The sequence below is a fragment of the Schistocerca nitens genome, chromosome 4 (assembly GCF_023898315.1).
Source record: "Schistocerca nitens isolate TAMUIC-IGC-003100 chromosome 4, iqSchNite1.1, whole genome shotgun sequence".
In the NCBI taxonomy this organism is placed as follows: domain Eukaryota; kingdom Metazoa; phylum Arthropoda; class Insecta; order Orthoptera; family Acrididae; genus Schistocerca; species Schistocerca nitens.
Genome location: NC_064617.1, coordinates 858,657,617 through 858,675,239, shown reverse-complemented (window position 1 = coordinate 858,675,239; position 17,623 = coordinate 858,657,617).

The following is a 17,623-nucleotide window of genomic DNA, read 5'->3' as shown; positions in this document are numbered from 1 at the left end:
AAGGATTGCATTATGGTTGTAGCACTTTAGGTTGCACGCAGCTGCACTGAAAGTCAATATCTTTCCACAGAAGTACAACACCAAGTGAGACAATCTGAAGTTCTTTTCCCAGAAGTATTTATCAGCGTAGCCAAGACACTGAAATGTCGTAGTAATATTCCATGTTATCATTTTGGCAGTACATCAGGTACACCAAACAGTGGGACCACAATAACGTCTCCATCGCTCACGGTGGTGGACAGCATGTCGCGTCAACACCACGCTTTTACAAGGCACACCAACGTAGAATTAGTGCAGAAACCAAATATAGTGCTCCATGATCATGAGGATAGACAGGACAAATGGATATTGCAGTAATTCAGGGTAGTTAGGTCAGTAGGTGAAGGACATTAAGTCACATACTAGTCTTCATTGAGAATTACATTAGTAGTTTGCGGCATTCATAGCCCAGTTATTGAACATTTCTGTACCATGTATTTAGTATTACAGAATAATGTTCATAAAATTAACTGAATATAGCGATTATTGGCATCATGGGTAATCGTATTACAATAAACAGTGGCATTCATTGGCCAGCTACGAAGCATATTTAGTATTACAGAATAATGTTCATAAAATTAACTGAATATAGCAATTATTGGCATCATGGGTAATCGTATTACAATAAACAGTGGCATTCATTGGCCAGTTACAAAGCATATTTAGTATTACAGAATAATGTTCATAAAATTAACTGAATATAGTAATTATTGGCATCATAGGTAATCGTATCACAATAAACAGTGGCATTCATTGGCCAGTTACAAAGCATATTTAGTATTACAGAATAATGTTCATAAAATTAACTGAATATAGCAATTACTGGCATCATGGGTAATCGTATTACAATAAACAGTGGCATTCACTGGCCAGTTACAAAGCATATTAGTATCACAGAATAATGTTCACAAAAGTAACTGAATATAGCAATTATTGGCATCATGGGTAATCGTATTACAATAAACAGTGGCATTCATTGGCCAGTTACAAAGCATATTTAGTATTACAGAATAATGTTCATAAAATTAACTGAATATAGCAATTACTGGCATCATGGGTAGTCGTATTACAATAAACAGTGGCATTCTTTGGCCAGTTACAAAGCATATTTAGTATTACAGAATAACGTTCATAAAATTAACTGAATATAGCAATTATTGGCATCATGGGTAATCGTATTACAATAAACAGTGGCATTCATTGGCCAGTTACAAAGCATATTTAGTATTACAGAATAATGTTCATAAAATTAACTGAATATAGTAATTATTGGCATCATGGGTAATCGTATTACAATAAACAGTGGCATTCATTGGCCAGTTACAAAGCATGTTTAGTATTACAGAATAATGTTCATAAAATTAACTGAATATAGCAATTACTGGCATCATGGGTAATCGTATTACAATAAACAGTGGCATTCATTGGCCAGTTACAAAGCATATTTAGTATCACAGAATAATGTTCATAAAATTAACTGAATATAGCAATTATTGGCATCATGGGTAATCGTATTACAATAAACAGTGGCATTCATTGGCCAGTTACAAAGCATATTTAGTATTACAGAATAATGTTCATAACATTAACTGAATATAGCAATTATTGGCATCATGGGTAATCGTATTACAATAAACAGTGGCATTCTTTGGCCAGTTACAAAGCATATTTAGTATTACAGAATAATGTTCATAAAATTAACTGAATATAGTAATTATTGGCATCATGGGTAATCGTATTACAATAAACAGTGCCATTCATTGGCCAGTTACAAAGCATATTTAGTATTACAGAATAATGTTCATAAAATTAACTGAATATAGCAATTATTGGCATCATGGGTAATCGTATTACAATAAACAGTGGCATTCTTTGGCCAGTTGCAAAGAATATTTAGTATTACAGAATAATGTTCATAAAATTAACTGAATATAGCAATTACTGGCATCATGGGTAATCGTATTACAATAAACAGTGGCATTCATTGGCCAGTTACAAAGCATATTTAGTATCACAGAATAATGTTCATAAAATTAACTGAATATAGCAATTATTGGCATCATGGGTAATCGTATTACAATAAACAGTGGCATTCATTGGCCAGTTACAAAGCATATTTAGTATTACAGAATAATGTTCATAAAATTAACTGAATATAGCAATTATTGGCATCATGGGTAATCGTATTACAATAAACAGTGGCATTCATTGGCCAGTTACAAATCATATTCAGTTTTACAGAATAATGTTCATAAAATTAACTGAATATAGTAATTATTGGCATCATGGGTAATCGTATTACAATAAACAGTGCCATTCATTGGCCAGTTACAAAGCATATTTAGTATCACAGAATAATGTTCATAAAATTAACTGAATATAGCAATTATTGGCATCATGGGTAATCGTATTACAATAAACAGTGGCATTCTTTGGCCAGTTACAAAGCATATTTAGTATTACAGAATAATGTTCATAAAATTAACTGAATATAGCAATTACTGGCATCATGGGTAATCGTATTACAATAAACAGTGGCATTCACTGGCCAGTTACAAAGCATATTTAGTATCACAGAATAATGTTCATAAAATTAACTGAATATAGCAATTATTGGCATCATGGGTAATCGTATTACAATAAACAGTGGCATTCATTGGCCAGTTACAAAGCATATTTAGTATTACAGAATAATGTTCATAAAATTAACTGAATGTAGCAATTATTGGCATCATGGGTAATCGTATTACAATAAACAGTGGCATTCTTTGGCCAGTTACAAAGCATATTTAGTATTACAGAATAATGTTCATAAAATTAACTGAATATAGTAATTATTGGCATCATGGGTAATCGTATTACAATAAACAGTGGCATTCATTGGCCAATTACAAAGAATATTTAGTATTACAGAATAATGTTCATAAAATTAACTGAATATAGCAATTATTGGCATCATGGGTAATCGTATTTCAATAAACAGTGGCATTCTTTGGCCAGTTACAAAGCATATTTAGTATTACAGAATAATGTTCATAAAATTAACTGAATATAGCAATTACTGGCATCATGGGTAGTCGTATTACAATAAACAGTGGCATTCACTGGCCAGTTACAAAGCATATTTAGTATCACAGAATAATGTTCATAAAATTAACTGAATATAGCAATTATTGGCATCATGGGTAATCGTATTACAATAAACAGTGGCATTCATTGGCCAGTTACAAAGCATCATTAGCATTTATACATAATTAATAATCATGGGCATCATAAGTAATCTTATTACAATAAACAGTGGCATTCATTGGCCAGTTACGAAGCATCATTTTCTTTTCTTTTTTTTTTGTAGTATTATTAAGAAGTCATTACTGAAGTGACATACTATTCAGAGCTGATCAGTATTATTCAGAATTCTCTTAAACTGGTATCATTATTTGGGACTGGTAATACATTTTTTTTATTAGCAATGCATTGCTTTGGGTAATTATAGGGGAAAGCAAGAAGAGAAAAAGAAAAAATTTGCTTCTGGGTTGTTCCTGTAAATGAAAATGTGTAACGTCATTCGTCATGAGTCATCTGTAGCAAGGTTATGAAACAAGTAGAGTATGTGTAATGACATTCATAAATGACATAGATTTAATGAACAACTGATTGTAGCACATTAATTTCATAAATAATTTCTCCTACAAAAATATATAAAAAATGGATTATTAAGCTGAAAGAAGAAATGCATTTTGTGCTGAAAAGTAGTGAACTTCGAATTAACAGGTAGTGAAATGTGTATAAAAAAATGTGTTCCATAGCTGTCCTTTCCAAAACCTTCAGTCATTATACTATGCAATATAACACCTGTTGTCAAAGCAAACTGCAACAAATACTTAAATAACTACATAGCATAAATACATAGCTTCAACAATATCCTCATCTGTAAAAAAAAAAAATTTCATTATCCATCACTTCATTATCATAATTATCATAACTCCATTATTATCATCACCTGTAAAGAAAACTTCATTATCCATGGTAGCATATTCTTCATTATTATTCATCAGCATTCATTATCATCTGCAAAAAATCACTTCATTACTCATTACACAACTATTCCTTATCTCTAGCATATCTCATCACTAAAACTAAGATGTGTGGTTCTGTCTGACAGCCTGCATCAATCGCCTTGTATTCTGAAAGAAAAAATTAGTTAAGACTGCTATTCTACGATGTGTATAGTATATTCTTGTTAATGCTTGTTAATCCTGATCCATTTACTCTTCCTCACTAGGTTTGCATCTTCTTTCGATCATTCCGAAGGTGAAATTCCCATTTCTGTTTAATTTATTTCTTTCACGCATCATTTCTTTCTGAAATTGATGAACAGAGATTAATGTCTCGCATTTAAATCATATACTCATTCAATAATGACTGGTTTATGGTAACATAATTAAGTATACAGCATAACTTGACACAAAACGTAATATGTGAAAAACTTAGATAGTGTTCAGAGGCAAAAAATGTACTCAGTGTATCACAATGTAACAGTAAAGTAGTCACGATGTTGAGATATCATAAGGCAAAATGTCAAAGTCAACTGGTGTTTGCTATATCTTAACCATTTAATAGTGCATACAAACAAAACATGAAACAATCGTATATACATAAGAAAGACAAAAAAATGTGATGTTCGTTGTGTTCAGCTTGTATGTAGTGTAGTTAATAGAGGCGAGAATTAAAGACTTTAATGGAGAAAAAATGTAATAAAATTACCATGTCACTAGATAACATTGCATAATTATTCATAAGATACGTAAGTGTCTCTGGAAAAAATGTTCACAGTCTGATATGTAACGACAAGAAGAGCGACCTGCTAACCTTACCTTGCCGGGCACTTGCCAGGAAAAAATATGATAATCATCAGTAATTAGTCACATAATTATAATTGCATAAGTGGCCATAAAATGTGTAAATTCATCTGGAAAATATGCACAGTCTGATGTGTAACGACAAGAAGAACGACCTGCTAACCTTACCTTGCCGGGCACTTGCCAAGAAAAAATACGATAATCATCAATAATTAGTCATGTGAATATAATTGCATAAGTGGTCATAAAAATTAGTAAATGGCATCATAGCATGTTACATCATAAAGTGGTTTCATTCAATAAAGGGTTTAATATTCGACACATGTTGGTTGCCCTTACTTTTCCTGATTCTCAAAGTTTCGACATGTACAACATTGGGGTGAAGAATGCTGCGAATCCGATATGGACCTGCGTATAGAAGTTCAAATTTACTGCACTTACCTTTTATTCTGCTGGATAAATAGTGTGTACGTACTAATATCTTCTGTCCAATGTGAAAGTCACGGCGTGTACAAACCTGTTTTTGCTGTCTTCTCTGGCGCTCTGCGGCACGTTTGATGTTGTTCAGCACAATGTTAATTATTTCATGGTGTCGTAGTCGACGAGCTGTAGGAAAGTTTACTAATTCTGTAATTTTGTTAGGTGGTTCAACATTTTTTCAGTATAACAGACGGAGAGAGCATAGTGGATTCATTTGGTATGGAATTAATTACATCTTGGAATGAGAATATGTGTGTGTCCCAATCAATATGTCTTTTGTGGCAGTATATTCTGCACAGTTTACCAATTTCTTTCATTAATCGTTCACAAGGGTTCGAAGAAGCATGGTACTTGCATATATAGATCGGAGAAATGTTTCTAGCTCGTAACATACGTGTCCATGTAGCAGAACGAAATTGTGATCCATTATCAGAAATTACTTTCAACACATGCCCTACATGAAATAGAAAATGCTTTACAAATGCTTTCGAAACGGTTTTAGCAGTAGCTTTGCGTAATGGAGTGAAAGTAACAAATTTTGAAGTGAGTTCAACAGCGACAAAGATGTAGCAGAAACCTCTATTAGTTCTCGGAATTGGACCAAAAATGTCTACAGCGGCCATATGTCTCAATTTAACAGGTACAATTGGATGTAATGGAGGAATATGTGAAGTTGTGTCTGACTTAGCTTTCTGGCAGATTTTACATGACGCCAAAACTCGTCGTATACGTTTTTCCATGTTGGTAAAATAACAGCTCTGTCTCAGTATAAGAAAACATTTTCTGGCTCCGTAATGTGCATAACTTAAATGAGTATACCATATTAATTTGTTAACCAGTTCATCAGGAATTCATAATAACCAATTGTTGCTGTCAGGATGAGAGCGGCAAAACAGAATGTCATTGCGTACAGTGTAACGGTTTCTAATCGTAACATTATTCCTATCTTGCCAAAGATGTTTAATTTCTTTCCACACTTTGTCTTTATTTTGCTCTTTTGCTATGTCCTGTAATGACGACGAAATAAAATTTTCAAATGCAACTTGTTGAATGTACATAACGCTGAAATTTGCTTTGCAGAAGTTGGTTGCGATGTCATGCTGATTGTTGCTGAGAGAACGAGATAGTGCGTCTGCTATAACATTTTGTGTGCCGGGAATGTGAACAATTGTAAAATTAAATTCCTGTAAATAAAGCTTCCATCTGCTTAATCTGTCATGAGTAAATTTAGCCGAAAGTAAAAATTGTATCGCTCTGTGATCTGTGTATACGGTGGTCTGTCTGCCATAAAGAAAGTGCCGAAATCTTGTAAAAGCCCATACAACACATAATGTTTCCAGTTCTGTAACGGAATAATTTCGTTCAGCAGGCGACAAAATGCGGCTTGCAAATGCGATGTTTTTGATTATTGTAGAGCCATCTTCTTCAATTTCCTGAAAAATATGTACGCCTAAAGCGGTGTTAGAACTATCGGTGGCAACGGAAAAAATTCTGGTAGGGTCTGGGTACGATAAAAGTGGTGCATTCAACAGAGCATGTTTCAGGTTCATAAATTCAGAATGTGCTTGCTTATCCCAAGACCAAATAGTGTTTTTACCTGTCAATTGGCATAATCTAGGTGTGTCTAAAGCAGAGTGATGAATAAATTTACGAAAAAAGTTAATTAAACCCCAAAAGCTGCGTAGTTGTTTTTTCGTCGTAGGAACAGTAATGTCACGTAAAGCTTGAAGTTTTTCCGGGTCAGGCGCAATGCCTTCTGCTGAAATCACATGTCCAAGAAATTTTATAGAAGTTTTACCAAAGTGCGATTTACTGAGATTAACTGTGAGTCCTTGTGCACGAAAAGTTTGTTACAGTCGTTCAAGAATCATATTGTGTTCAGACCAGTTAGCTTCTGCAATAAGAATGTCGTCTACGTACGTTGTGATTCTGTCTTTAAGTTCTGTCGGAAGTATTGCGTTCAAACCGCGAATAAAAGCTGCTGAAGAAATAGTTAAGCCGAACGGTAATTTACAAAATTGATAACAGTCACCAAAACAGGGAAAAGCTGTGTACTTTCTGCAATTCGGATGAAGCTGAATTTGCCAAAATCCCGATTTCAAATCTAGTGTGGAATAAATAGCAGTACCGTGAAATTTCTGTAGTAGTTCTTCTAGTGTCTGTGGTCGATCTGTTTCATTAATAATTATGTCATTGATGTGACGCGAATCAAGTACAAGGCGAAGTGAGCCATCCTTTTTCTTGACAATATGTAGCGGGTTTATGTACGGACTAACTGCCGGTTCAATAATTCCTTGGTCAAGCATAGCTTGCAATTCTTTCTTAACTTGTTCTCTATGGATATATGGAATGGGATAATGTTTAGCTTTAAATGTATCGTGCTGTTTCACTTGAAATTCATACATAAAACCGGACGTAGTACCAGGAATGTTGTCAAAAACTGGAGCTTGCTGTAAAAGAATTTTGTGTAGTTGCATACGTTCGTCGTCTGCATCTGCACAGCTCTCTTTAACCTTATCAGAAATCATCTGCATTACATCAGTCAGCTTCGTATGGAGTATTATAGTTATGTACGTACGTATCTGTGAACAATGTGGAATTACAGTCTATGTTACGTGATACAGAAATGACCTCTGTGCGATTAATTGTTTGTTCTTCCGCACATGGTGAGTGCATTCTATAGCAAATTGTATATTTTCATCCTTCAACATTAAATAGGAATTCTGAAAATCGATAACTGCGTCGTGTTGTACCAGAAAATTCGTACCTAAAATAACGTCTGTTGTCAATAAAGGAACAATCCAAAAATTTGAGTGAAATGTGTGACCTGCAATACAAAATGATAAATGTGTCTGTAATTTAACGTCTACTCCTTTACTCGATACTGCTCCTTTCACTTTCGTTTTGCCTAATGGTAATGTAGGATAGGTATTCTCTTTGTTACACTCGTTAAAAGTTTCTTCATTTATTACTGACATAGGTGATCCGGAATCGATTACTGGTGAAAATTTCGATGAACCAATTTTAATTTCGATGACAGGATGTGAAATGGATTTCTCAACAACTGGTCTTTCCTGCAAAAGAGTGTCTCGTATGTCGTCAAAAGTGATTACATTTTCGTGAACAACAATCTGCGTGTCTAAAGTAGTGCTTGTATTACTGGAAGATGCGACCTGTACTGTATCTAGTCAAATCCTATCTGACGTATTATTATTGTCAGGACGATTCTGTGGCATTTCGACCATTTGAACTGTCCTATTTATTCTTCCAGACGTATTACGCTCTGGATGATCTCTACTGTCTGGTTCATTCATCAGAATATCTTGTTGCTGATCATTTTGCTGCTGGTAGGACCGACTGTTATTAAACGTATGTTGGTAATTATGCTCATTGTTTTTACGTCTGTCGTGATAGTCATTCCTATACGGTGCATTGCGATAGGAATTGAAATACTGTCTTCTCTGCACGTAGTTATTTCCTTGCTGCCGTGCGTTACTATTTGTTGGATCTGGGACTATACGTGCACGCGGCGAAACATCAGAGCTTGGTTGACCTTGTAGACTGCATTGTTGGTTAGGTATGCTAAGCGGCTGACTTTCATGCTGTTGCGGTGAAAAACATCTATTGTTACAAAAATGTGGTTCCTGTTACTAATAATTTTACACATACTGATGATTATGATTTCAACTGTTATTAAAGTTCTTGTGGTTGTCATTTCTGGAGTGCCTAATGAAAATTGTCACTTTCGGTAAAAATTTGTCTTATCGGGTTTTCATTACTACGTTTCTTAATTCTAGATAGAGCAATAGTTAAAGAGCTATTTTGATAGATATAAAGGATAGTAGAAGAGAAGGCAGCAGTGCAGAAAACTAAAGATGAAACAGCACTGCTACAGCTCGGGGCCCTATGCACGCTACGGCACATATTCATTAAAGCGTAATGAATCCCCTGAGGTCTATTACGTGCTGCAAATAATTTTTAGCTTTTGCGTTGCAGGCAATGGCGGTAAAAATCCAAACACAAATTGCTGTATTCTTGCTAATTCTAATTTCTGCATTATGGGCAATGCTGATGAAAATACAATAGCAAATTGTCGTATCAGGTTCAAAGCTAGTTTCTGAATTATAGGTAATAGCGGTGAAAGTACAAAAATAAATTGTCTTATACAGTGCAAATCGTGTATCTGTGCTCTGTCATTATTAAATTCCTTGGATTTTCTTACGGATAAAAATTGCTCGTAGTCAACATTCTCGTCACTGAATTTGAGAACACGTTCAGGTTTGTGTGAGAATCTGTTTGTCTGTGTCATTTCGGATTTCAAGTTGCGTAGCTTTTCAGATTTTAAGTCGCGTGGCTTTTCGGATTTTAAGTCGCATAGTCTCTGTAAATTGCTCACATTATACGCGCTGCGTGAGTCAGACAAATGTTCGCAAAGTGGCGTCTGCTGTGATGTGTTATTAACTGAAATATTTTTTATCTCTGTTACTTCTTGCTGTAAACTTGACAAATTTCTACATAACGAGTTATTAGCTGAATCGATCTCATTTACTATCTGTGGTAGATTTTGGAATTCAGGTGTTTGATTGAATGAAACCGGTGAAGTATCGTCTGATTTGTTGTCATTATTACTTTCAATAACGTCAATACGACTGGCCAATTCATCATATTTTTCAGTCAGTATTTTTACCTGATCATCGGTTTTAGTGTCACAAGCATTAATTTGTTTTTGAATTTTACGTGCGGTTTCGTTCAATTTTTTCACGTCTGCTTTAATTACATCGGAATCCTGTGTTAGTTCTAATTGTTCGAGTCTGTCTGTCACTGTCTGAAAGTCTGCTGTGTGTGTGTCTGTTTTCGATTTAAGATCAGAAATTTCATTACGTAATTCTGTGTTCGACTGTTTGATGGTATTAATTTCATCGGACACTGAAACAATATTCTTGTCTACATACATTTTTGCTTTCGCGAACATGTTACGTTTGTCTTCTTGTCTCTGTGCAGTGATTGTTTCCATGACTTGTCGTTTTACTTTATTCTGTTCCTGAATAAATTTACGGAAACGCGTATCACTGTTTTGTAGGTGATGATTAAAGCGCTCGTCAATTTGAGTATTCTGTTGTTCGAATTTCGCGTCTATCTTTGCGTCCATTGTGCGCGAAAGTTCAGCTGTCATTAATTTAAATTCGTCGCGTAATTGTGCTGCTTTTTCAGAGCATTGTCTACCGACTGCGCTGTTGTAGCTGTTTGCATGTCCCTTAATTCTTGAGCAACAGATTTAATTTCTTCGCTACTTTTTCTTGAACAAGCCTCAATTTCCTCGCGTAACTGTTCCTTAGTGTCATGACACTGCGCGGCAACGGCTCTAATTTGTTCACTAAGCTGTCTAGAATTGTTGTCTAATTTTTCATTAAAGTAGTGTTTGAGTTTTTCGTTATCTTGTTTGTTATCTTCACTCTGTTGTCTGACCTGTTCACTAAGTTGTTTGAGATCTTCATTATTAATGTCTAGTTTTTCTTTAAGGTGTTTGTTCTGTTCACTAAGTTGTTTGAAATTTTCTTTAAATTGTTGTTGTAGCAACCTTGCCATAATTTGTTCAAAGTCAATATTACCGGCTCTATTCTCTGTACTGTGTGGTGTTGTATGTGCAATTGTCGCGTTTTGTGTGACCATTTGGTCATTCTGTAATTTACAAAAAGCTTTGTCAGTCGAATGTACACTGTCAGTCACTATTTCGGAATTAAATAAATCCGTCCTACTTTGAGTATCCTGTACATTTTCATTAGAAAAATTTGTCTGTACGTCACTTGAATTTTCCAAACTGGGTGTGTTAAGCTGGGCAGCGCTCATTACAATAGAGCGTCCCGCGTCATCAATTGTCGTCAAAATAACAGAGAAGACAATTGAGTTCGTTTGTTCATCATTAAGATAAAAGTCATCATTAGCGGTTGGAATGCACTGATTGTCAGTGAACGCAGGATTGTCATCATTACACTGCGTGTCACAAGTCCTATCGGTGAAGTTGTTTGAGTCGGTAATTTCATTCATTACACCTCGCGATGTACTATTAATAGTTTTTCGCGGCATTTTAACACAAATCACAATTATTCACAAATGAAACAAAGACAATGCAAAATTCAACAAATACAAGTACAACAAAGAGCAACGAATTGCCGATGATCTGTGGAAAGAAAGTCACAAAATTAGTAAAAGCGTTGCGCCAAATCCTAATTATATTTAAGCAAATAAGAGCAGATATCTGACTGTTTCTTAGAAGATTCCCAAAGAAATACAATCCTGGCCGGATGTCGCCAAGTGTAACCTCCCCACAAAAAATTTATTGGACAAAGACATTCAGTGATAAATACCAATCTGAGCCAAGTGTAACCTCCCCACAAAAATGAAAGTCATAAAAATGTTCCAAAAGTCAGTTCCCCACAAAATTACTGAATAAGAACGACCCAAATGTTGTTGAGCTCCCACAAAACATCGTTAAATTGAAATAAAAGCGACTGTACCTTCGCTACAAAAGTATTGAAAAATAATGGCCCAATGTAAACTCGAACAGAGAAATTAAGAAATGAACATGAATTATTAAACCCACAATAATAGGGCAGCAGCGCTGACCCTAGGCCCTGTGCAATAATTAAACCCAAATTCTTACCTCAGTAAAACTGCATCTCTAAATTCTGCTCTTATTCTTCGCCATAGCTTGGAGGAAATGCATCGCAAATATTCTTTGAATTTAACTGAAACTTTTCTTTAAGGAAATGCATAGGAAATATTCTTTCAATTGCAATAACTCTTTTCTTAAAAGATTATTTAAAAACAAAATTATTATTGGGGCATTCCTTGGACAAATTAATTACAATAAACATACATTACATTATCTGATGTGCGCAATGCAGCTTCGTTACCTTATTTAACAATATACCTCGTCCTGAATCTTGACCAGAGACCCATGTCGACGCCCGCCGACTCCTCACACACAACTACCCTCGCGACTCGCTACGTACAAACAGCTGTACCAGACTACTACTGTCGACAGAGTGCAACTTGCAACTGAACTCTCGCGCGGTCAAGCGCAGACTAGCAACGATAAATAACTCTCTGGTCAGAGATTCTGTCATGCCTCGCCATCGCTGGTACTGAATACATGAATACATACGCGTTTCAACTTTCAGGAAACATTCCTCACACACAAAGAAAGAAAATATGTGGACATGTGTCCGGAAACGCTTACTTTCCTTGTTAGAGCTCATTTTATTACTTCTTTTCAAATCACATCAGTCATGGAATGGAAACACAGCAACAGAACGTACCAGCGTGACTTCAAACACTTTGTTACAGGAAATGTTCAAAACGTCCTCCGTTAGCGAGGATACATGCATCCACCCTACGTCGCATGGAATCCCTGATGCGCTGATGCAGCCCTGGAGAATGGCGTATTGTATCACAGTCGTCCACAATACGAGCACGAAGACTCTCTACATTTGGTACCGGGGTTGCGTAGACGAGAGTTTTCAAATGCCCCCATAAATGAAAGTCAAGAGGGTTGAGGTCAGGAGAGCGTGTAGGCCATGGAATTGGTCCGCCTCTACCAATCCATCGGTCACCGAATCTGTTGTTGAGAAGTGTACGAACACTTCGACTGAAATGTGCAGGAGCTCCATCGTGCACGAACCACATGTTGTGTCGTACTTGTAAAGGCACATGTTCTAGCAGCACAGGTAGAGTTTCCCGTATGAAATCATGATAACGTGCTCCATTGAGCGTAGGTGGACGAAACTAAAATGAGCTCTAACATGGAAATTAAGCGTTTCCGGACACATGTCCACATAACATCTTTTCTTTATTTGTGTGTGAGGAATGTTTCCTGAAAGTTTGGCTGTATCTTTTTGTAACACCCTGTATAAAGTGTGCCCGGGGGACGGGGTGGGAGGGACACAGAAAACAATGCATTCATTGTCTTAATGCGGAAGCGCAGCGATTTATCTCACGTCTCAAAGGGCATCCTCATTGGCTTTCGGGCCAAGAGTGGAAGCATTTCCGAAACGGCTAAGTTTGCAAAATGTTCACGTGCCGCCATTGTTAAAGTACACAGTGCATGCAAATGATGATGATTTTTCGTTTGTGGGGTCCTCAACTTCGTGGTTATCAGCTCCTGTACAAATTCCCAGCCTTTCCTCAGTCCAATCTCGCCACTTTCACGACTGAAGATGAAATGATGAGGACAACAAAAACACCCAGTCATCTCGAGGCAGGCGAAAATCCCTGAAGTCGCCGGGAATCGAACCCGGGACCCCGTGCTCGGAAGAGAGAACGCACCCGCGAGACCACGTGCTGTGGACCGGTGTATGCAAGATGGCGCTATCCAAAATCGATGCCGCTGAGGCGACTGTGGTGCGCCACGGGCCATAGAAAACAGGGATGAACGACGGCTGCGGAGATGTGTATGTGCGAACAGAAGTGCAACTGTCGGGCAACTGACTGCCCAGACGAAGCAAGGGGCTACAACAGCGAACGTTGCTGCGTCTGCTTCATGCACTTGTACTGGAATGCTGGAATCTGCAGTCTGAGCGTCAGTGCCGTAACTGGAATTCCAGTGAGTGGCAATAGGTGACCTTTTAGGATGAATCACGTTTTATGCTCCATCGGACAGATGGCCGTTGGTGTGTACGGAGTGAAACATCTAAAAGCAAATACCAAACATGTGTTATGGTCTTCGGGGCGTTACGTGGATGATCTCGTCATTCTGGAAGGCACAATGCATCAACACAAGTATGCGTCTATCCTTGTGGACCCCGTCCACTCCTCCACGCAGTTCGTTTTCACTCGCCACCGTGGCATTTAGTATCAGGACAATGCAATGTGTCACACAGCTCGCAGTGTATGTGGATGCTTCGAAGCGCACCAAGGACGATTTTATTGTAATCCCCTAACCACACACTTCCCGGATTTAAACTAAGTCGAGAATGTGTATATTGTGTACATAGTTCCGTGTAGTCAGCGCGTACACAAATTTCCCACTAGAGCGCGCCCCGCTGAGCACAACAGCGCAGGCGCAGCGCTCGTCCGTCTCCGCACTACGAGATGCCGCTGTCTTAGAGACGGACCAAATTCTGCTTCCGCCGATCCGCGTATTAATATGTAACGCAGCCAATGAGATTGCTGCTAACGTAGAACCTTTTCACCTCGCAGATCACACTCGCGAAGTGATACCTGAACGCGCGAGGTATTATAACGACTGTACAGACCTCCGATTAGTCAGCCTGCATTAATCTGCATTAGTCTGCATCAGTCTGCATTATTCTGCATTAGTCTATAGTCAAGTTTCAGTCTGCGCCTAATAAGATTATCATATTCCTGCACACAGCGACGAAGAGAAATGTATAGACACTTTGTCAAGTATCAGAGATATGTGAGAATAAGATTAACGTAACAAGACCAAAGGAACTTCAGATTGTCAATTGTAAACAGTATCCTGAATCAAGTTAAGTAATTTCTATGCTTTTTTATTATTTTAATAAATGTGTGTGAAAATTAATCAAGTTCTGTTTAAAGCTGGTCACCGTCAATCTCCTACTCTGAGCGTGCAAGTGGCATTTCTATCGTCTGACCTAACGGCAGAAGATAAACACGCCACGATAAGACCACGAGACATATTGCTGACACTCGCCTACTTCGCTAGGGCGACAAGTCAAATAATCTGATGGTGTGTGTACCGAAGGTCTTACAGTACGCACACCACACTGTAGGACCATCTGGATCGGGCTGTTTGTGCTATGAAACCTCAACCGGGAAACCTAGCACATCTTGCCACGGTACTGGAGTTTTCATGTCCCCACACCCCTGTCGGTACCTTCCAGAACCTCACTGACACTCTTCCTGCACATTTAACAGCGGTCCGCGCTGCAAATGGTTGGCAGGTGGTCGTATTAATACACTCCTGGAAATGGAAAAAAGAACACATTGACACCGGTGTGTCAGACCCACCATACTTGCACCGGACACTGCGAGAGGGCTGTACAAGCAATGATCACACGCACGGCACAGCGGACACACCAGGAACCGCGGTGTTGGCCGTCGAATGGCGCTAGCTGCGCAGCATTTGTGCACCGCCGCCGTCAGTGTCAGCCAGTTTGCCGTGGCATACGGAGCTCCATCGCAGTCTTTAACACTGGTAGCATGCCGCGACAGCGTGGACGTGAACCGTATGTGCAGTTGACGGACTTTGAGCGAGGGCGTATAGTGGGCATGCGGGAGGCCGGGTGGACGTACCGCCGAATTGCTCAACACGTGGGGCGTGAGGTCTCCACAGTACATCGATGTTGTCGCCAGTGGTCGGCGGAAGGTGCACGTGCCCGTCGACCTGGGACCGGACCGCAGCGACGCACGGATGCACGCCAAGACCGTAGGATCCTACGCAGTGCCGTAGGGGACCGCACCGCCACTTCCCAGCAAATTAGGGACACTGTTGCTCCTGGGGTATCGGCGAGGACCATTCGCAACCGTCTCCATGAAGCTGGGCTACGGTCCCGCACACCGTTAGGCCGTCTTCCGCTCACGCCCCAACATCGTGCAGCCCGCCTCCAGTGGTGTCGCGACAGGCGTGAATGGAGGGACGAATGGAGACGTGTCGTCTTCAGCGATGAGAGTCGCTTCTGCCTTGGTGCCAATGATGGTCGTATGCGTGTTTGGCGCCGTGCAGGTGAGCGCCACAATCAGGACTGCATACGACCGAGGCACACAGGGCCAACACCCGGCATCATGGTGGGGGAGCGATCTCCTACACTGGCCGTACATCACTGGTGATCGTCGAGGGGACACTGAATAGTGCACGGTACATCCAAACCGTCATCGAACCCATCGTTCTACCATTCCTAGACCGTCAAGGGAACTTGCTGTTCCAACAGGACAATGCACGTCCGCATGTATCCCGTGCCACCCAACGTGCTTTAGAAGGTGTAAGTCAACTACCCTGGCCAGCAAGATCTCCGGATCTGTCCCCCATTGAGCATGTTTGGGACTGGATGAAGCGTCGTCTCACGCGGTCTGCACGTCCAGCACGAACGCTGGTCCAACTGAGGCGCCAGGTGGAAATGGCATGGCAAGCCGTTCCACAGGACTACATCCAGCATCTCTACGATCGTATCCATGGGAGAATAGCAGCCTGCATTGCTGCGAAAGGTGGATACACACTGTACTAGTGCCGACATTGTGCATGCTCTGTTGCCTGTGTCTATGTGCCTGTGGTTCTGTCAGGAATGTGTCAATAAAGTTTCGCCTTCCTGGGACAATGAATTCACGGTGTTCTTATTTCAATTTCCAGGAGTGTATGAGTGGATAGTGTCCTTGTAGTAGTAGCAGTAGTAGTGGTATGTAATGCCTGTTACACTTACATTTTTAAAAGAAGTGGTGGTGTTTGTGCTGCTATACATGCATAGCAGTCACACAGACGACGGAAGGAATACCTGGGGCGTAGTTTGTCGCTTTCCAGAGGGTATGGCCAAGTCTCGGCCGACGCAGAGTTCCTCTGACAACGTATTTAGCGACCAACTGAGACACTGCGGCTATCGCGAGCGGGCTTTACATGCGCGCTCGTGGCGTCAACCGCTGTTAAGTGGAGACATTTGGACCTGCGTCCTGCAAACGTTGGGCTAGGCTGTGGGGACTGGCATAAACTGCAGCGCCCGCTCGCGTGCTAGTGAATCTTAATCGCTGTACGTTTTTCATATTACGCGCATTGTGCTGCCACCTACTGCCAGGTACTCCATATCAGCGACCTCAGTAGTCATCAGACATCGTGAGAGAGCAGAATGGGGCCCTCCACGAAACTCACGGACTTCAAACGTGGTCAGGTGACTCGGTGTTACTTGTGTCATACGTCAGTACTCGAGATTTCCACACTCCTAAACATCCCTAGCTCTACTGTTTCCGATGTGGTAGTAAAGTGGAAACGTGAAGGACACAGCATGAAACCGTACAGGCCGAACTTGTCTGTTGACTGACGGAGACCGCCGACCGCTGAAGTCGATAGTAATGTTTAATAGGCAGACTTCTATCCAGACCATCACACAGGAATTCCAGACTGCATCAGAATCCTCTGCAAGTACTATGACAGTTAGGTGGGAGGCGAGAAAACTTGGATTTCATGGTCCAGTGGCTGCTCATAAACCACACATCACGCAAGTAAATGCGAAACGACGCCTCGCTTGGTGTAAGGAGCGTAAACATTGCACGATTGA